This window comes from Macaca mulatta, chromosome 15 (assembly GCF_049350105.2).
Source record: "Macaca mulatta isolate MMU2019108-1 chromosome 15, T2T-MMU8v2.0, whole genome shotgun sequence".
In the NCBI taxonomy this organism is placed as follows: domain Eukaryota; kingdom Metazoa; phylum Chordata; class Mammalia; order Primates; family Cercopithecidae; genus Macaca; species Macaca mulatta.
The window spans coordinates 18,781,537-18,801,742 of NC_133420.1; the positions used below are offsets into that span (position 1 = coordinate 18,781,537).

General features: G+C 48.6%; 1 protein-coding gene and 1 long non-coding RNA gene across 27 annotated transcripts in view; one reads left to right on the forward strand and one right to left on the reverse strand.

The window, feature by feature from the left end:
• Positions 1-20,206, forward strand: part of KYAT1 (kynurenine aminotransferase 1) — a 43,218-nt gene that overhangs the window by 6,511 nt on the left and 16,501 nt on the right. For 5 of the 25 annotated variants that reach the window (XM_077967798.1, XM_077967797.1, XM_015116667.3 and 2 more), the window contains one exon: positions 16,781-16,913. The exons of 17 other annotated variants lie outside the window; for them this stretch is intronic. The gene's annotated coding sequence lies outside the window, so the exon portion shown is untranslated. Of the gene's footprint in view, positions 1-16,742; positions 16,914-20,206 lie in introns of all 25 variants that reach the window. 3 more of the 25 variants (XM_077967796.1, XM_077967802.1, XM_077967809.1) reach the window with 1 other exon arrangement.
• On the reverse strand, positions 2,737-20,192 carry LOC144335066 (uncharacterized). Of its 2 annotated transcripts, none has more exons than XR_013405505.1 (3): positions 19,433-20,192; positions 17,482-17,778; positions 2,737-3,294 (listed from the first exon to the last, which is right to left on the reverse strand). It is a non-coding gene; the product is annotated as an uncharacterized LOC144335066 (long non-coding RNA). The 2 variants fall into 2 exon arrangements; XR_013405504.1 differs by having other exon boundaries at positions 2,738-3,299; positions 17,489-17,778.

Consider the following 20,206-nt stretch of genomic DNA (forward strand, 5'->3'; position numbering starts at 1 on the left):
AGCATATGGCCAGTTGCTGCCCAGGCTGATGGAGGTGTGTGTTGGAGCAGGGCACAGGCCACTGGCCCTTGGCCCCTGGCCTGGCAGCAGGGAGGCCTCAGATCTTAGATGCCTGGGAGCTACCCTAGAAGGGTCCTCGGCACAGCTGTGGTCCCCATGCCTAGTGGTGCTGGGCCTCCTCGGTACTACCAGAGCACCTGAGCTGCCTTCATTGCAGCAGTTCTCCCACACATTTTTTTTTTTTTTTTTGAGACAGAGTCTTGCTCTGTCACCTGGACAGCTATTAAGCTGGAGTGCAGTGGCTCAATCTTGGCTTACTACAACCTCCGCCTCCCGAGTTCAAGCTTTTCTCCTGCCTCAGCCTCCTGAGTAGCTGGGACTACAGGTGCCCGCCACCACACCTGGCTAATTTTCGTATTTTTGTAGAGATGGGGTTTCGCCATGTTGGCCAGGCTGGTCTCGAACTCCTGACCTCAGGTGATCCACCTGCCTGGGCCTCCCAAAGTGCTGGAATTACAGGCGTGAGCCACCGCGCCAGTGAGCCAAGGTCACATCACTGCACTCCAGCCTGGGCGACAGAGCAGGACTCCATCTCAAAAACAAAAACAAAACCAAATTGAACATAGATGGAATAATGGAAGAAATAGCTAGCTGTGGGGATGTCAACTCTGCAGCTGTTCACTGTTTGGGAAACTTGGGATCTGCATCCAGAGAAACCTCATGAAGGTAAACTTATCAACATAAATGAGGAAAGTGGTTCTAAAGAAAAAGATAATGACCCAGAGGAAATTACACCAGCAAAATCTTCACATTAAAGGAACTCCCTGGGCCGAGCGCAGTGGCTCACACCTGTAATCTCAGCACTTTGGGAAGCCGAGGTGGGCAGATCACTTGAGGTCAGGAGTTTGAGACCAGCCTGGCCAACATGGTGAAACCCCATCCCTAATAAAAATACAGAAATTAGCCAGGCATGGTGGTGTGTGCCTGTAATCCCAGCTACCCAGGGGGCTGAGGCAGGAGAATCGTTTGAACCTGGGAGGCAGAGATTGGAGTGAGCCAAGATTGCACCACTGCACTCCAGCCTGAGTGACAGAGCGAGTCTCCTTCTCAAAAAACAAACAAAAAAAGAGACAGGACTATCTCACCACAAAATGTATAAAACAGGAACTCCCAGAGATATTTCACAACATTGAAAGCACAAAGGATGGCTAAGGATGACTTGTATTCACTAAGACATAGAAGATGTCAGGCGCAGTGGCTCACACCTGTAATCCTAGTACTTTGGGAGGCTAAGGCAGGATGATTACTTGATGCAAGGAGTTCAACATCAGCCTGAGCAACATAGTAAGACCCCCATCTCTACAAAAAATAAAAATTAAAAAAAAAAGCTGAGCATGGTGGTTTGTGCTTATTGTCTCAGCAACTCAGAAGAATGAGGTGGGAGGATTTCCTGAGTCCAGTAGGTTGAGGCTGCAGTGAGCCGAGATCACACCACTGCACTCCAGCCTTGGCAACAAACATAGAAGAAATGCTCATTCTATATCGTAAATTAAACCACTGGAAGACTGCAGCACTGTTCAGTTCAGAATATTCTTTTTTTTTTTTTTGAGACGGAGATTTACTCTGTCACCTGGGCTGAAGTGCAGTGGTGTGATCTCCACTCACTGCAACCTCTGCCTCCCAGGTTGAAGCGTTTCTCCTGCCTCAGCCTTCCATGTAGCTGGGATTACAGGTGTGCATCACCACACCCGGCTAATTTTTTTATTTGTTTGTTTTTTTTTTTTCTTTTTGAGACAGAGTCTCATTCTGTGGAGTGCAGTGCTGCTCACCACAACCTCTGTCTCCCGGGTTCAAGGGATTATCCTGCCTCAGCCTCCCGAGTAGCTGGGATGGGATTATAGGTGCCTGCCGCCACACCCAGCTAATTTTTTTTGTAATTTTATTAGAGACGGGATTTCACCATGTTGGCCAGCCTGATCTCAAACTCTTGACCTCAAATGATCTGCCTGCCTCGGCCTCCCAAAGTGCTGGGATTGCAGGCGTGAGCCACCGTGCCCGGCCTAGGTTATTCATGATAACATTTTTTCCTTGATAAACTTTTATAAAGAAAGAAAACATCTTAATTTTCAATGTTTCTAATATTAAATTACAGTGTACTAAGTTATTAGTCATATTATTTTTTTCATTTCCCTATACTTTTTTTTTTTTTTTTTTTTTTTGAGACGGAGTCTCGCTCTGCCGTCCAGGCTGGAGTGCAGTGGCCGGATCTCAGCTCACTGCAAGCTCCGCCTCCTGGGTTCACGCCATTCTCCTGCCTCAGCCTCCCGAGTAGTTGGGACTACAGGCGCCCGCCACTGCGCCCGGCTAGTTTTTTGTATTTTTTAGTAGAGACGGGGTTTCACCGTGTTAGCCAGGATGGTCTCGATCTCCTGACCTCGTGATCCGCCCGTCTCGGCCTCCCAAAGTGCTGGGATTACAGGCTTGAGCCACCGCGCCCGGCTACTTTTTTTTTTAAGACAGAGTCTCACTGTGTTGCCCAGGCTAGTCTCCAACTCCTGGGCTCCAGTGATCCTCCTGCCTTGGCCTCCCAAAGTCCTGGGACTACAGGCATGAGCCACCACACCTCATTTTTAACAGATGCTAAGAGTTTTAAAAGGTTGCAGAACAATTGTCTTATTAATTATTATTATCCAATAATAACTTTCTCATTGATTATTAAGTTCTCTTTGCACAATTTCAGAGTACATCGTTTTTTGTTTGTTTGTTTAAAAAACAGAGTCTCACTCTGTCACCCAGCCTGGAGTGCAGTAGTGTGATCCCGGCTTACTGGAACCTTTGCCTCCTGGGTTCAAGCAATTCTCCTGCCTCGGCCTCCCAAGTAGCTGGGATTACAGGTACCTGCCATCAGGCCCGGCTAATTTTTTTTTGTATTTTTAGTAGGGACGGGGTTTCATCATGTTGGCCAGGCTGGTTTCGAACTCCTGACCTCAAGTGATTTGCCCACCTCGGCCTCCCAAAGCACTAGGATTACAGGCGTGAGCCACCGCGTCTGGCCAACATGGTCATTTTTTTTTTTTTTTTTTTTTTGGAGACAGTCTCACTCTATTGCCCAGGTTAGAGTACAAATGGTGCGATCTTGGCTCACTGCAACCTTCACCTCCCGGGTTCAAGCTGGTCTCCTGTCTCAGCTTCCCAAGTAGCCAGGATTACAGGTGTGCGCCACCATGCCCAGCTACTTTTTGTACTTTAGTAGAGATGGGCTTTTGCCATGTTGACCAGGCTGGTCTCGAACTCCTGACCTCAGGTGATCCACCCACCTCGGCCTCCCAAAGTGCTGGGATTACAGGTGTGAGCCACTGCACCCGGCCTCAACATGGTCATTTTTTTTTTTTTTTTGAGATGGAGTTTTGCTCTTGTTGACCAGGCTGCAGTACGGTTCAAGCGATTGTCCTGCCTCAGCCTCCGGAGTAGCTTGGACTATAGGCGTGTGCCACCACCCCCAGCTAATTTTTGTATTTTTTTTTAGTTGAGACAGGGTTTCACCATGTTGGCCAGGATGGTCTTGATCTCTTGACCTCGTGATCCACCTGCCTCAGCCTCCCAAAGTCTTGGGATTATAGGCGTGAGCCACCATGCCCAGACAACATGGTCATTTTTGTAGTCCCACACTGCTATGGAAAATAAAGACTACTTGAATATGTATGTGTATGTGTATATATATATGTATGCATCCTCACATATGTATCTCCACAATTTATTTTGTGCATTTATTTTTTGAGACAGGATCTCAGTCTGTCACCCAGGATGGAATGCAGTGGTGTGATTATGGCTCACTGCAGCCTCGACTGCCTGGGCTCAAGTGATACTCCCAGCCGAGCCTCCCGAGTAGCTGTGATCACAGGCATGCACCACCACACCCAGCTTTATTTATTTATTTATTTTTTGAGACAGAGTCTCGATCTGTCACTCAGGCTGGAGTGCAGTGGTGTGATCTCGGCTCACTGCAAGCTCCGCCTCCCAGGTTCACGCCATTCTCCTGCCTCAGCCTCCCAAGTAGCTGGGACTACAGGCGTCCACCACCACGCCCGGCTAATTTTTTTGTATTTTTAGTAGAGATGGGGTTTCACCATGTTAGCCAGAATGGTCTCGATCTCCTGACCTCGTGATCCCCCCGCCTTGGCCTCCCAAAGTGCTGGGATTACAGGCATGAGCCACTGCGCCCGGCCCACACCCAGCTAATTTTTTAAAAATTATTTGTAGAGACAAGGTCTCGTTATGTTGCTCAGGCTGGTCAGGAAATCCTGGGCTCTGATCCTCCTGCCTCGGCCTCTCAAAAAGTGCTGGGATTACAGGTATGAGCCACCTTTCCAGGTGTGAGCCACCACGTCCAGCTTTCTCTACAATTTAAAAAAATGCAAATTGAGTTATAGTGTTCTTCAACCTGCTCTTTTTGTTTGTTTTTGTTTTGTTTTGTTTTAAGACAAGGTCTCACTCTGTCTCCCAAGCTGGAGTACAATGGCACGACCTTGGCTCACTGCAGCCTAAACCTCCTGGGCTCAAGCGATCCTCCCACCTCAGCTTCCCAAGTAGCTGGGACTACAGATGTGTACCACCATGGCCAGCTAATTTTTTGTATTTTTTGTAGAGATGGGATTTCACCATCTCTACATTGCACCAGGCTGGTCTCAAACTCCTGAGCTCAAGCAGTCCACCCGCCTTGGCCTCCTAAAGTGTTGAGATTACAGGCGTGAGTCACCGCGGCCAGCCTGTCTCTACAATTTAAAAAATGTAAATGGGTTATATTGTTCTTCAACCTTTTTAAAAAATTACCATACTTTTTTCTTTTTGTAATTGAGGTGAAATTCACCTAACATACAAGTAACTATTTTAAGGTATACAATTCAGTGACATTTAGTGCATTCACAATGTTGTACAATACAAGCATTATGTCACTGTAGTTTCAAAACTTTCTCATTCCATTAGGAAAACACTCTGTACCCGTCAAATAATCACTCCCCATTCCCTCCTCCCTGTCCTCTGGTTACCCCTCATCTGCTTTCTGTCTCTATAGACTTGTTATTCTGGATATTTCACAGAGAAGGAATCATAACTATGTGACCGTTTTTGTCCGGCTTCTTTCACTTAGTGTGGTTGGTTGGTTGGTTGGTTTGTTTGTGACAGGGTCTTGCTCTATCCACCAGACTGGAGTACAGTGGCATGATCTCAGCTCACTGCAATCTCTGCTTCCCGGGCTCAAGTGATCCTCCCACCTCAGCCATCTGAGTATCTGGGACTGCAAGGCACACACCACCACGCCTGGCAAATTTTTGTATTTTTTGTAGAAACAAGGTTTTGCCATGTTTCCCAGGCTGATCTCAAACAATGATCCTCACACTTCAGTCTTCCAAAGTGCTGAGATTATAGTCATGAGCCATGTGGCCCGGCCTCACTTAATATATTTTTGAGGTTCATCTAAGTTACTACATGCATCGATACATGTTTCATTCCTTTTTGTGGCTGGATAATATTCCATTGTACAGATACGTTATAATTTATCCATTCATCCATTGATGGACAATTTGGTTTTTTTTCACCTGTTGGCTATGATGAATACTGTTGATGTAAACATTTGTGTACATGTTTCTGTGTGGACATATGTTTTCAGTTCTTTTGGGTATATACCTAGGAGTGAAATTGCTAGGTCGTAAGGTAATTCTATGTTTGGACTTCATAAAAATTAAAAAGTTTTGTGTGCCAAAGAACATTATCTGCCGGGTGCGGTTGCTCACGCCTGTAATTCCAGCACTTTGGGAGGCCGAGGCGGGCGGATCACAAGGTCAGAAGATCAAGACCATCCTGGCTAACACGGTGAAACCCCGTCTCTACTAAAAATACAAAAAATTAGCCGGGCGTGGTGGCGGGTGCCTGTAGTCCCAGCTACTTGGCAGGAGAATGGCGTGAACCCAGGAGGCAGAGCTTGCAGTGAGCCGAGATTGCGCCATTGCACTCCAGCCTGGGCAAGAGTGAGACTCTGTCTCAAAAAAAAAAAAAAAAAAAATGGGCTTGATACCGTTGTCAAAAATCAATAAGGCCAGGCGCAGTGGCTCCCACCTGTAATTCCAGCACTTTGGGAGGCCAAGGCCTTTGTATTGCTTGAGTCCAGAAATTTGAGACCAGCCTGGGCAACATAGTGAGACCCCCATCTCTACAAAAAATTTTTACAAATGGCCAGGCACATGGCTCACGCCTGTAATCCTAGCACTTTGGGAGGCCAAGGTGGGCAGATCATGAGATCAGGAGATCGAGACCATCCTGGCTAACACGGTGAAACCCTGTGTCTACTAAAAATACAAAAAATTAGCCGGGCATGGTGGCTCACGGCTATAGTCCCAGCTTCTTGGGAGTCTGAGGCAGGAGAATGGCATGAACCTGGGAGGCAGAGCTTGCAGTGAGCCGAGATGGCGCCATTGCACTCCAGCTTGGGCAACAGAGCGAGACTCTGTCTCAAAAAAAAAAAACAAAAAACGGGCTTGGTACCGTTGTCAAAAATCAATAAGGCTGGGCACAGTGGCTCCCACCTGTAATTCCAGCACTTTGGAAGGCCAAGGCCTTTGAGACCAGCCTGGGCAACATAGTGAGACCCCCATCTCTACAAAAAAAATTTAAAAATGGCCAGGCACATGGCTCATGCCTGTAATCCTAGCACTTTGGGAGGCCAAGGTGGGCAGATCATGAGGTCAGGAGATCGAGACCATCCTGGCCAACGTGGTGAAACCCCGTCTCTGCTAAAAATACAAAACTTAGCTGGGCACGGTGGTGAGCACCTATAGTCCCAACTACTCAGGAGACTGAGGCAGGAAATTGCTTGAATCCCAGAGGCAAAGGTTGTAGTGAGCCGAGATCGTGCCACGGCACTCTAGCCTGGCAACAGAGCAAGACTCCATCTCAAAAAAAAAAAAAAATTTTTTTTTAATTAGCCAGGCATGGTGGCATGTGCCTGTAGTCCCAGCTACTCAGGAAGTTGAGGCAGGAGGATTGCTTGACCCTAGGAGAACAAGGCTGTAGTGAGCCGTGATTGCACCATTGCACTCCATCCTGGGTGACAGAGTGAGACCCTGTCTCAAAAAAAAAGGAAAAAAAGAAAACAAAAATGTCCAGCTACTTGGGAGACTGAGGTGAGGGAATCACCTGAGCTCAGGATGTCGAGGCTACAGTGAGCCATGATTGCACCACTGTACTTCAGCCTGGGCTACAGAATGAGACCCTGTCTCACCAAAGAAAAAAAGGAAAAAAAAATCAGTGGGCCAGGCTGGGCACGATGACTCATGCCTGTAATCCCAGCACTTTGGGAGGCCGAGGTGGGTGGATCACCTATAGTCCCAGCTACTCAGGAGGCTGAGGCACAAGAATCGGCGGAGCTTGCAGTGAACCAAGATCGTGCCATTGCACTGCCGCCTGGGCAACAGAGTGAAACTCTGACTCAAAAAAAAAAAAAAAAAATCAGTTGGCCATAGATATCTGGGTTTATTTCTGGGCTCTCAATTTTATTCCATGGGTCTGTCTGTCCTTAATGCTCATACCACACTGTTCTAATTATAAGCTTTGCAATAAGTTTTGAAATCAACCTGCATTTTTCACATAACCTGAATATCTTTCCATGTCAGAGTGCCAAAAGCAATCTTATTCCTTTTAGTGGTTGCACAATAGTTCATTCAATGGTTAAACCACACAGTGGTACAGCGATACTGAACTAGCCCCAGGTTGATGGACATCAGATTGCCTCCAGTTTTTTTCTCTCATGCTCAGTGCTGCGTTAATCATCCAAGTGTTTATCTTCTTGTATATGTGTGCGAATATTCCTGTAAGATCAGTTTTTAGGGCTGGAGGCACTGGCTCACACCTGTAATCCCAGTACTTTGGGAGGTCAAGGCAGGAGGATTGCTTGAGCCCAGGAATACAAGACCAGCCTGGGCAATGTAGTCAGACCTTGTCTCTACTAAAAATAAAAAGTTAGCCCAGCATGGTGGCATGCACCTGTGGTCCCAGCTACTTAGGAGGCTGAGGTGGGAGGATGGCTTGAGCCCCAGACGTTCAAGCTACTGTAAGCCATAATCGTGCCACCGCACTCCAGACTGAGTGACAGACCAAGACCCTGTCTCAAAACAAACAAAACAAAAAACTTTCAGGAGAGGAAGTGTTGGGTCAAAGAGTGGTGTGTGTTACTATTAAATTGCCCTCCAATGCTTATACCAGTGAACACTCTTTTTTTGTTGTTTTTTTTTTGTTTGTTTTTTGAGACGGAGTCTCGCTCTGTTGCCCAGGCTGGAGTGCAGTGGCTGGATCTCAGCTCACTGTAACCTCCGCCTCCTGGGTTTACGCCATTCTCCTGCCTCAGCCTCCCAAGTAGCTGGGACCACAGGCACTCGCCACCTCGCCCAGCTAGTTTTTTGTATTTTTTAGTAGAGACGGGGTTTCACTGTGTTAGCCAGGATGGTCTCGATCTCCTGACCTCGTGATTCGCCCGCCTCGGCCTCCCAAAGTGCTGGGATTACAGGCTTGAGCCACCGCGCCCGGCCACCAGTGAATACTCTTAACCTAGTGCTTGCTTTTCAAATCACAAATTCTCACCTTTTAGTACATTGTGGGATCAGTTTGGTGGGTCTCAAGTTTGTCTTCACCCATCTGAGAGGCAAAACATAGTACTTTAGTTTACACATCAGTATTTATGACTAATTTTCAGCATCCTTTCGAGGTTATTGACTCTTTTTTTTTTTTTTTTTTTTTGAGATGGAGTCTTGCCCTGTCGCCCAGACTGGAGTGCAATGGCGCGATCTGGGCTCACTGCAAGCTCCGCCTCCTGAGTTCACACCATTCTCTTGCCTCAGCCTCCCCGGTAGCTGGGACTACAGGCGCCCACCACCACGCCCGGCTAATTTTTTGTATTTTTAGCAGAAGCAGGGTTTCACTGTATTAGTCAGGATGGTCTCGATATCCTTACCTCTATCTCCTGACCTCGTGATCCATCCGCCTCGGCCTTCCAAAGTTTTGGAATTACAGGCGTGAACCACAGCGCCCAGGCTTTTTTTTCTTTTTTTTTTTTGAGACAGTCTTACTCTGTCTCCCAGACTGGAGTGCAGTAGCAAGCACAATCTCAGCTCACCGCAACCTCCACCTCCTGGGTTCAAGCGATTCTCCTGCCTCAGCCTCCCAAGCAGCTGGGGTTACAGGCGCACACCACCATACTTGGCTAATTTTTAAAAATATTTTTAGTAGAGACAGGGTTTCACCATGTTGGCCAGGCTGGTCTTGAACACCTGGCCTCAAGTGATCCACCCGCCTCAGCCTCCCAAAGTGCTGGGATTACTGGTGACTTTTTTTTTTTTTTTTTTTTTTTTTGAGACGGAGCCTCACTCTGTCACCCAGGCTGGAGTGCAGTGGTACGATCTTGGCTCACTGCAAGCTCCACCTCCTGGGTTCACACCATTCTCCTGCCTCAGCCTCCCAAGTAGCTGGGATTACAGGCACCTGCCACCACACCCGGCTAATTTTTGTATTTTAGTAGAGGCAGGGTTTCACCATGTTGGCCAGGCTGGTCTCAAACTCCTGAGTTCAGGTGATCCGCCTGCCTCAGCCTCCCAGAGTGCTGGGATTACAGTCACCATGCCTGATGACTATTTTCTTTTGTGAATTTCCCATTTATATCTTTTTCACACTTTTTCTTATTGAGAAACTGGTCTTTTGTTGTTGATTTATAAGAATCCTTGCATATTAAGGCTCATATTATATTAAAATGGCCCAATTACTTGTTTGTGTCCTTGATTAGATTGTGCGCTCCTTGGAGGAAAGGAAGGTATCCTATCACCTTTGTATACATGGCAGCTAGCTTAGGGAATGAATAGCACAGTAGGAATTCATTGCAGAGGTGTACACCTACCATATGGCAGGCTCTGTGCAGGATGTTGAGAATAAAAAGATGAACAGAAGAGAATCTTTGTTCTAACAAAGCTTACAGTCTGGTGCACGTGATAGACACTCATTCTTATTCTGAGGGTTTGTTGAGCAGCTACTTTGTGCCAGGTGCGTAACACCCATTGGAAGAGCCAGCCTATTAGGATGAGAAAAATGTCAGGACTGGGACTTCACTAATCTGGTCCTGGGAAATCTGGGTGGGTCAGTTCCCCATCCCTGGTTATCAGTATCCCCATCAACAAAATGTGAGTAACTGGACCAAATTCTCTCATTTCCTATTGAGCATCCACCCATCTGTGCTGCTTTGGCTTTTGGAAAGTAGGAATCAGAGTCCTGAGTTCAAATATTGGCTCTGTGCTGGGCGAGGTAGCTCATGCCTGTAATCCCAGCACTTTGGAAAGCCAAGGTGGGTGGATCGCCTGAGGTCAGGAGTTTGAGACCAGCCTGGACAACATGGTGAAACCCCGCCTCTACTAAAAATGCAAAATTAGCCTGGTGTGGTGGCACATGCCTGTAATCCCAGCTACTTGGGAGGCTGAGGCACGAGAATCGCTTGAACCCAGGAGGCAGAGGTTGCAGTGAGCCAAGATCGCACCATTGCACTCCAGCCTGGGTAACAAGAGCAAAACTCCATCTCAAAAAAAAGAAAAAAAAGAAAAATATGTGTTGACTCTGCTACTTGTTAGCTGTGGCCTTGGGTGTATTACTTAGCCTTTTTTTTTTTTTGGCGGGCTGGGGGATGTGGGGAGAAACATGGTCTTGCTCTGTCGCTCAGGCTGCAGTGCAGTGGTGGGATTATGGCTCACTGCAGGCCCAACCTCCCAGGCTCAAGTGATCCTCCCACCTCAGCCTCCCAAGCAACTGGGACTACAGGCACGCACCACCACTCCCAGATAATTTGTTATTTTTTGTAGAGATTGGGTCTCACTATGTTGCCCAGGCTGGTCTCGAACTCCCGGGCTCAAGGGATCCTCCTGCCTTGGCCTCTCTTATAGGCGTAAGCCACTGTACTTGACCACTTAGCCTCTTGAAGGAATCCTTCTTATAGGATTAAAAGTGATGGGAAGCCAGGCGCAGTGACTCACGCCTGTAATCCCAGCACTTTGGGAGGCCAAGGCAGGCAGATCACTTGAGGTCAGGAGTTCTAGACCAGCCTGGTCAACATGGCGAAACCTTGTCTCTACTAAAAATACAAAAATTAGCTGGACATGGTGGTGCACACCTGTAGTCCCAGCTACTCGGGAGGCTGAGGCACAAGAATCACTTGAAAATGGGAGGCAAAGGTTGCAGTGAGCTGAGATTGTGCTGCTGCACTCCAGCCTGGGCAACAGAGGAAGACTTTGTCTCAAAAAAAAAAAAAGTAAATAAGTAATAAAAGTGATGGGACCTGATTTCAAGTAGTCAAAATCAGAGAGACAGCAAATGGGTTGGGCTATGGGCCAGAGGGTAAAGGGATGTAATTGTTTAATGGGTACACAGTTTCAGTTTTACAAGATGAAAACAGTTCCAAAAACTGTATACCTATACATGGTTAAGATGGTAAAGTTTATGATATGTGTATTTTACCAAAATTTTTTAAATGAAAAACATTTTTTTTTTGAGACAGACTCTAGCTCTGTCGCCCAGGCTAGAGTGCAATGACGCAATCTCAGCTCACTATAAGCTCCGCCTCCCAGGTTCACACCATTCTCCTGCCTCAGCCTCCTGAGTAGCTGGGACTACAGGTGCCCACCACCACGCCTGGCTAATTTTTTTGTGTGTTTTTAGTAGAGACGGGGTTTCACCGTGTTAGCCAGGACGGTCTCGATCTCCTGACATTGTGATCCACCCGCCTCAGCCTCCCAAAGTGCTGGGATTACAGGTGTGAGCCACCTTGCCTGGCCTGAAAAACATTTTTAGGTGGTGGGACCTGTAGGGCTCCACGGGGCACCTAGCCCAGGAAAGCGTGTGGTAAATAAAAGGTCACTGCCAGGGCTGTTGAGGGGCTGACTAGGAAAGTCCTGCTTCCTAGAAAAGGGGTAAGGCCCAGGGCATTGGAGGGAGGCGTGCCTGGGAGATCAGCAGTCCTGCCTTATGGGGCAACCTGGACCAGCACCCTCCCTGCTTTGGGCCTCCTCTGTGAAGTGAGGTGTAGTCCCCTCCTGGGGCCAGCAAGTTGCCCTGTGACCTGGGCCAGCAAGCTCTAAGCCACGAGGGGCCTGGCTCCTTGCGCCCCCTGCTGGCTGGCTCGGAAACAACACACCCACAAGCCCCCCGGTTGCTCCCAACCAACCTGGCCAAGTTGCTGGGTTAAGGCAGCCTAAGTGGCCCCCTGTACCCTTCCTGCCTTTGGCTCAGAACCTCCCATGACTTCTCCCTCCATCTCTCCCTCCCAAGTTCCTGTAACCTACCTTCACCACACCAATAAGTTCAGAGACACAGACACAGAGATACGTGCACATGCTCAGGTGCAAGCTCTTGTATTTGGATCCTTTTTTTGTTTTGTTTTGTTTTTTTGTAGAGAACGGGTGTTGTTATGTTGCCCAGGCTAGTCTTGAACTCCTGAGCTCAAGCAATCTGCCCACCTCAGCCTCCCAAAATACTGGGATTACAGGCATGAGCCACCATGCCCAGCCTCCATGAATTATTATTATTTATTTCATACATAGAGAAATTGATGTTCAGAGAGGTAAAATGGCTTGCCTCACGTCACACAGCCAAGGTCATCAAAGCCTGTGTTCTAATCCTTCCCCCGTCTCTTACCCACTGCCTTTCTCCTTGGGTGTCTACTTGGGGCCTGATCTTGGGTGTGATAGTAGAACATACCTACCCTGTGGAACATACCTAACATTCACTTCTGGCCGGGCGCGGTGGCTCACGCTTGTAATCCCAGCACTTTGGGAGGCCGAGGCGGTTGGATCATGAGGTCAGGAGTTCAAGACCGTCCTGGCCAACATGGTGAAACCCCATCTCTACTAAAGACACGCAAAAAAATTAGCCGGGCATGGTGGCGCGTGTCTGTAATCCCAGCCACTCGGGAGGCTGAGGCATGAGAATCGCTTGAACCTGGGAGGCAGAGGTTGCAGTGAGCCGAGATTGTGCCATTGCACTCCATCCTGGGCGATAGGGCGAGACTCTATCTCAAAAACAAACAAACAAAAAACAGCCGGGCGCGGTGGCTCAAGCCTGTAATCCCAGCACTTTGGGAGGCCGAGACGGGCGGATCACGAGGTCAGGAGATCGAGACCATCCTGGCTAACACCGTGAAACCCCGTCTCTACTAAAAATACAAAAAACTAGCTGGGCGAGGTGGCGGGCGCCTGTAGTCCCAGCTACTCCGGAGGCTGAGGCAGGAGAATGGCGTAAACCCGGGAGGCGGAGCTTGCAGTGAGCTGAGATCCGGCCACTGCACTCCAGCCCGGGCTACAGAGCAAGACTCCGTCTCAAAAAAAAAAAAAAAAAAAAAAAAATTCACTCCTATGCCCAGTCTTACCTGGCCACACATAGGCCTGATGTACTGCCAGTCGTCTGCAAAGGAAGCCTATCCTGGTTTCCAGCCCCAGCCCCAAGGCTGCAAGATTGTTTAAGCATATCCATATCCAGCACAGGTGCCACCCAGTTCCTTGGCCTCATGGAGCCAATGCTCTGGACACACAGAAGGCACTGTCTTTCCTGAGAACCGGCAGTGCCCAGAGAAGGCAAGGGGCCAAGCCTGGGGCAGGGAGAGAAGAGGGCCACAACTGGTATCCGTTTCTCCTGAGTTTCTGCCCTGTGCTGGCACCAGGTGTACAATCTGCTGTAAGGCCTACAGGAGCTCAGTGTAAGTGTTATTTTAGCATGATAGGAATTTCCTCACCTGTTAATGAGGGTGAGGATAGCACTGGCTTTACAGAGTTGTTGAAGGGATCCAGTAACAACAGTATTGGGACAGAGTGAGTCCTAGTAAATTAAAGCTGATTGTATTATTAATATTATTCTCAGCCAGGTACGGTGCCTCACATTGTAATCCCAGCACTGGGAGGCTGTGGCAGGAGGATGCCTTGAGCCCAGGAGTTTGAGACAAGCCTGGGCAACACAGTGAGACGACGTCTCTACAAAAAATACAAAAATTAGCTCAATTCACTTGAGATGATGAAGTCATGATTTAGGATGTTGTCACTTCAGGAAAAAAGACTGATTTGATAGACACAGAGTCTGATGTGTGGGAGCGTGTCAGAGAGAGAATCAACCTACCAGGCAACTGTGGGTTTTTTGTTTTTTGTTTTTTTTTGAGGCGGAGTCTCACTCTGTCGCCCAGGCTGGAGTGCAGTGGCCGGATCTCAGCTCACTGCAAGCTCCGCCTCCCGGATTTACGCCATTCTCCTGCCTCAGCCTCCTGAGTAGCTGGGACTACAGGCGCCCGCCACCACGCCCGGCTAGTTTTTTGTATTTTTTAGTAGAGACAGGGTTTCACTGTGTTAGCCAGGATGGTCTCGATCTCCTGACCTCGTGATCCGCCAGTCTCGGCCTCCCAAAGTGCTGGGATTACAGGCTTGAGCCACCGCGCCCGGCTAACTGTGGGTTTTTAACTCAGTGGTCAGAAGGCAGTAGAGTGGGGTCCCGGTAGGATGAAATCCAGCTCCTCCTCTAGTCCTGGAGGAGGTAGCAGGATGTTGGGTCCAGGATAGGAAATGGCTAAGGCAAGGGGACCCTTTGGCCCAGCATAGTTCCCATCCCAAGACACCCCTCAGTCCTGGGCCAACGGATAGTTGGTCTTCATAGAATAGGCAGAGGGCACAGGGTGCCTCCCATGACTAGCCCTGGGCTTGGGCCTGGCCTTGGGCCGCTCTCCGCTTTAGCTGAGTGCCCTGAGCTAAAGCACCAGACTCCCTCCCTTGAGGTGACACCAAGGAATGTCTCTCCTGGGATGGGACACTACCCTTTGTTGCTCAAAGCACAGGTACTTAGTTTCAGGGGTCAGAGTACGTACTTCAGGCCTCTCCTGGGAACTGCTTTCAAATCTAAGGAATGAGAGGGTGAGCTCTGGCATCCCCTTGTGTGTTAGCCCATTCTCCCACTGCTATAAAGAACTGCCCAAGACTGGGTGATTTATAAAGGAAAGAGGTTTAATTGACTCACTGTTCCTCATGGCTGGGGAGGCCTCAGAAAACTTAAAATCATGGCAGAAGGGGAAGCAAACGTGTCCTTCCCATGGGGGCAGGAGAGAGAAGTGCTGCTCTAAGGGGGAAAAGCTATAAAACCGTCAGATCGTGTGAGAACTCACTCATTATCTCGAGCACAGCAGCATGGGGGTAACCCCCCCCATGATTCGATTACCTCCCACTGGGTCCCTCCCAGGACACGTGGGGATTATGAGAACTACAATTCAGGGTGAGAGTTGGGTGGAGACACAGCCCAACCTCATCACCTTGGATTCGATTCCTAAGGCTGTTGTCACCTACGAGCCATGCTTCGTTGTATTGTGTTTGGCAGATACCGTGGTCTGTACAAATTGAAGCTTTGTGAGAACCTTGCACCAAGCGAGTCTATTGGTCCCATCGTTCCAACAGAATGTGTTCCCTTAGGGTCTGTGTGTCATATTTTGGTAATTCTCACAATATTTCCAACTTTATCATTATTATTATATCTGATATGGTGATCTGTGATCAGTGATCTTTGATATTACTATTGTGCTGGTTTTGGGGAACCACAAACCATGCCCATATGAGACAGTAAACTTAATAAATATGTGTGGGCCAGAGGCAGTGGCTCATGACTAATCCCAGCACTTTGGGAGGCCGAGGTGGGCAGATCACCTGAGGTCAGGAGTTCGAGATCAGTCTGGCCAACATAGTGAAACTCCATCTCTACTAAAAATACAAAAATGAGCCAGGCGTGATGGCATGTGCCTATAATCCCAGCTACTTAGGAGGCTGAGGCAGGAGAATCGCTTGGACCCAGGAGGTGGAGGTTGCAGTGAGCTGAGATTGTGCAACTGTACTTCAGCCTGGGCGACAAAACAAGACTCCATATCAAAAAAAAAAAAAAAAAAAAAAAAACAAGCTGGGCGTGGTGACTCACGCCTGTAATCCCAGCACTTTGGGAGGCCGAGGCGGGCAGATCACAAGGTCAGGACATCGAAACCACGGTGAAACCCCCCTCTACTAAAAATACAAAAAACTAGCCGGGCGTGGTGGCGGGCGCCTGTAGTCCCAGCTACTCAGGAGGCTGAGGCAGGAGAATGGCGTGAACCTGGGAGGTGGAGCTTGCAGTGAGCCGAGATGGCGCCACTGCACTCCAGGCTGGGTAACAGAGGGAGACTCTGTCTCAAAAAAACAAAACAAAACAAAACAAAACAAAAAATGAACAAACTGAAAAACCAGCAGCTCTTTTTCAGTTCATTGGAAAATGAGGTCGCAGGGTCATCTGCTGCCCCCAGACTGGACAGACAGAAAGGCAGACACAGAGAATCATGATTTGCCAGAGCAGAAACCTTCCCTGGAATCAGTACCTGGGTGGGAAAGCCTGAACTGCCACTGACGAATACCTGGCAGCGTGGATGTGTGCTGCTGGTTAACGTTAGGTGGCCGCTGGACTGGAGTAAGGGATACCTAGAGAATGGTGAAGCATGACTTCTGGGTGTGTGTGTGAGGGCATTTCCAGAGGAGATTGGCGTGGGAGTCAGTGGACTGAGTGGGGAAGATCTGCTCTCAATGTGGGTGGCACCATGCAGTTGGTTCAAAGCTTGAATAACACAAAAGAGGAGAAAAGCTTTTCCTCTCTCTCTCTCTCTCTGTCTCTCCTGGAACTGGGAGGTTCTTCTCCTCCTGCCCTTTGGATATCAAAACTCTAGGCGGTTCCACCTCGGACCGAGAATGACTGCAGTGACTACCCTGGTTCTGAAGGTTGCAGACTTGGACTGAGCCACGCTACTGGCACCCCTTGCAGATGGTCTGTCATGGGACTTCTCAGCCTCCATTAATTGCGTGAGCCAATTTCCCTATAAATCCCCTCTGATTTCTATTGATCTAGCCATCATGTTGGTTCTGTCTCTTCAAAGAACCCTAACACAAGTTTGAGAGTTGAAAACTGGCTGGGTGGGCTGGCACGGTGGCTCATGCCTGTAATCCCGGCACTCTGGGAGGCTGAGGCAGGTGGATCATGAGGTCAGGAGTTCGAGACCAGCCTGACCAACATGGTGAAACCCCATCACTACTAGAAATACAAAAAAAAAAAAAAAATTAGCCAGGCATGGTAGTGTGCACCTGTAATCCCAGTTAGGAGTCTGAGGCAGGAGAATTGCTTGAACTGGGGAGGCAGAGATTGCAGTGAGCTGAGATCATGCCATTGCACTCCAGCCTGGGCGACAGAGCGAGACTGGAGGGCAATGCATAATCTCAGCTTACTGCAGCCTCCACCTCCCGGGTTCAAGCAATTCTCGTGCCTCAGCCTCCCGAGTAGCTAGGATTACAGGTATGCGCCACCATGTCCAGCTAATTTTTGTGTTTTTAGTACAGACAGGATTTCACCGTGTTGGCCGGTCTGGTCTCAAACTCCTGACCTCAAGTGATCTGCCCACCTCAGCCTCCCAAAGTGCTGGAATTACAAGCGTGAGCCAGTGTGCCTGGCCCAAAACATTCTTTTTCTTTTTTTGTTTTTTGAGATGGAGTTTCACTTTTGTTGCCCAGGCTGGAGTGCAATAGTGCAGTGGCTCACTGCACCCTCCACCTCCCTGGTTCAAGTGATTCTCCTGTCTCAGCCTCCCAAGTAGCTGGAATTACAGGCACATGCCACACGCTTCGCTAATTTTTGTAGTTTTAGTAGAGATGGGGTTTCATCATATTGGTCAGACTGGTCTCAAACTCCTGACCTCAGGTTTATCTGCCCGCCTCGGCCTCCCAAAGTGCCGGGATTGCAGGCATGAGCCACCGTGCCTGGCCTTTTTTTTTTTTTTTTTTTTTTTGATACAGGGTCTCACTGTGTTGCCTAGGGTGGAGTGCAGTGGAGCAATTTTGGCTCACTGCTGCAACCTCTGCCTCCTGGGCTCAAGCAATTCTAGTGCCTCAGTAGCTGGGACTACAGGTGCGTGCGACCTCACCCAGCTAATTTTTGTATTTTTGGTAGAGACTGGGTTTTGCCATGTTGGCCAGGCTGGTCTCAAACTCCTGACCTCAGGTGACCCACTCACCTCGGCCTCCCAAAGTGCTGGGATTACAGGCATGAGCCACTGCGCCCAGCCTCAGCCATTTGTGGGTTTTTTTGTCTTTTTTTTTTTTTTTTGAGGTGGAGTCTCACTCTGTTGTCCAGGCTGGAGTGCAGTGGCAAGATCTGGGCTCACTGCAAGCTCCGCCTCCTGGTTCACACCATTCTCCTGCCTCAGCCTCCCGAGTAGCTGGGACTACAGGTGCCCGCCACCACTCCCGGCTAATTTTCTGTATTTTTAGTAGAGATGGGGTTTCACAGTGTTAGCCAGGATGGTCTCGATCTCCTGACCTCATGATCCGCCCGTCTCGGCCTCCCAAAGTGCTGGGATTACAGGCGTGAGCCACCGCGCCTGGCCTGTGTATCTTTTCTGGAAACATTCAGATTTATGATTTTCAGATATTTCCTCCCATTCCATGGGCTGTCTTTTCATTTTCTTAATGGGTATTCTTGAAGCACAAAAGTTCTGAATTTTGATAAGGTCCAGTTTATTTTTTCTTTTGTTGTGTATACTTTGGATGTTATGTCTGAGAAAGCCAAGGTCACAGAGATTTACTCCTGTTTTCTTCTAGTTTTATTGTTTTAGTTCATACATTTAGTTATGTGATTCACTTTGAATTAATTTTAGTATATGGGGCAGGGCACATGGCTCACACATGTAGTTTCAGCACTTTGGGAAGCTGAGGAAGGAGGATCACTTGAAGCCAGGGGTTCAAGAACAGCCTGAGCTGGCCAGGCACAGTGGCTCATGCTTGCAATCCTGGCACTGTGGGAGGCTGTCAGGAGCAGAACAACTTCAGGCCAGGAGTTCAAGACCAGCTGGCCAATATAGCAAAACCCCGTCTCTAATTAAAATACAAAAATTAGCCAGGCATGGTGGCACACACTTATAATCCCAGCTACTCAGGAGGTTGAGGCAGGAGAATCACTTGAACACAGGAAGTCGAGGCTGCAGTGAGCTGAGAAGGTACCAATGCACTCCAGCCTGAATGACAATGTGAGACCCTATCTCAAAACAATAATAATAAAGAAAGAAAATGAAAAATGTATATGTGTGTATTCCGTGAGATAGAAGTCCAAATTCATTCTTTTCTTTTTTCTTTTTTTTGAGACGGAGTCTTGCTTTGTCTCCCAGGCTGGAGTACAGTGGTGTGATCTCAGCTCACTGCAACCTCTGTCTCCCAGGTTGAAACAATTCTCTGCCTCAGCCTCCTGAGTAGCTGGGATTACAGGTGCCCGCCACCACACCTGGCTAATTTTTTGTGTTTTTAGTGGAGACAGGGTTTCACCATCCTGGCCAAGCTGGTCTTGAACTCCTGACCTTGTGATCAACCTGCCTCGGCCTGCCAAAGTGCTAGGATTACAGGCATGAGCTGGCGCGCCCAGCCCCAAATTCATTCATTTACACGTGGATATTTAGTTGTCCTAGCACCATTTGTTCGTTTGTTGAAAAGATTATTTCCCACCCCCAATCCCCCCACTTTTTTTTTTTTTGAGCCGGTGTCTCCCTCTGTCGCCCAGGCTAGAGTGCAGTGGCGTGATCTTGGCTCACTGAACCTCTGCCTCCTGGGTTCCAGTGATTCTCCTACCTCAGTCTCCCAGGTAGCTGGGACTACAGGCACACACCACCACATCCGGCTAATTTTGTATTTTTCATAGAGATGGGGTTTTACCATTTTGGCCAGACTGGTATCGAACTCCTGACCTCAGGTGATCCATCTACCTCAGCCTCCCAAAGTGCTGGGATTACAGGCATGAGCCACCACGCCCGGCCTCCCCACCTGTTTTTTTGAGACAGAGTCTCATTTTGTTGCTTAGGCTGGACTACAGTGGCACCATCTCAGCTCATTGCAACCTCTGCCTGCCAGGTTCAAGCGATTCTCCTGCCTCAGCCTCGCAAGTAGCTGGGACTACAGTCATGTGCTACCACGCCCAGCTAATTTTTGTATTTTTATTAGAGATGGGGTTTTGCCATAATGTCCAGTCTGGTCTCGAACTCCTGACCTCAAATGATCCTCTCACCTTGGCCTCCCAAAGTGTTGGTGTTACAGGCATGAGTCACACCTGACCGCCCAAT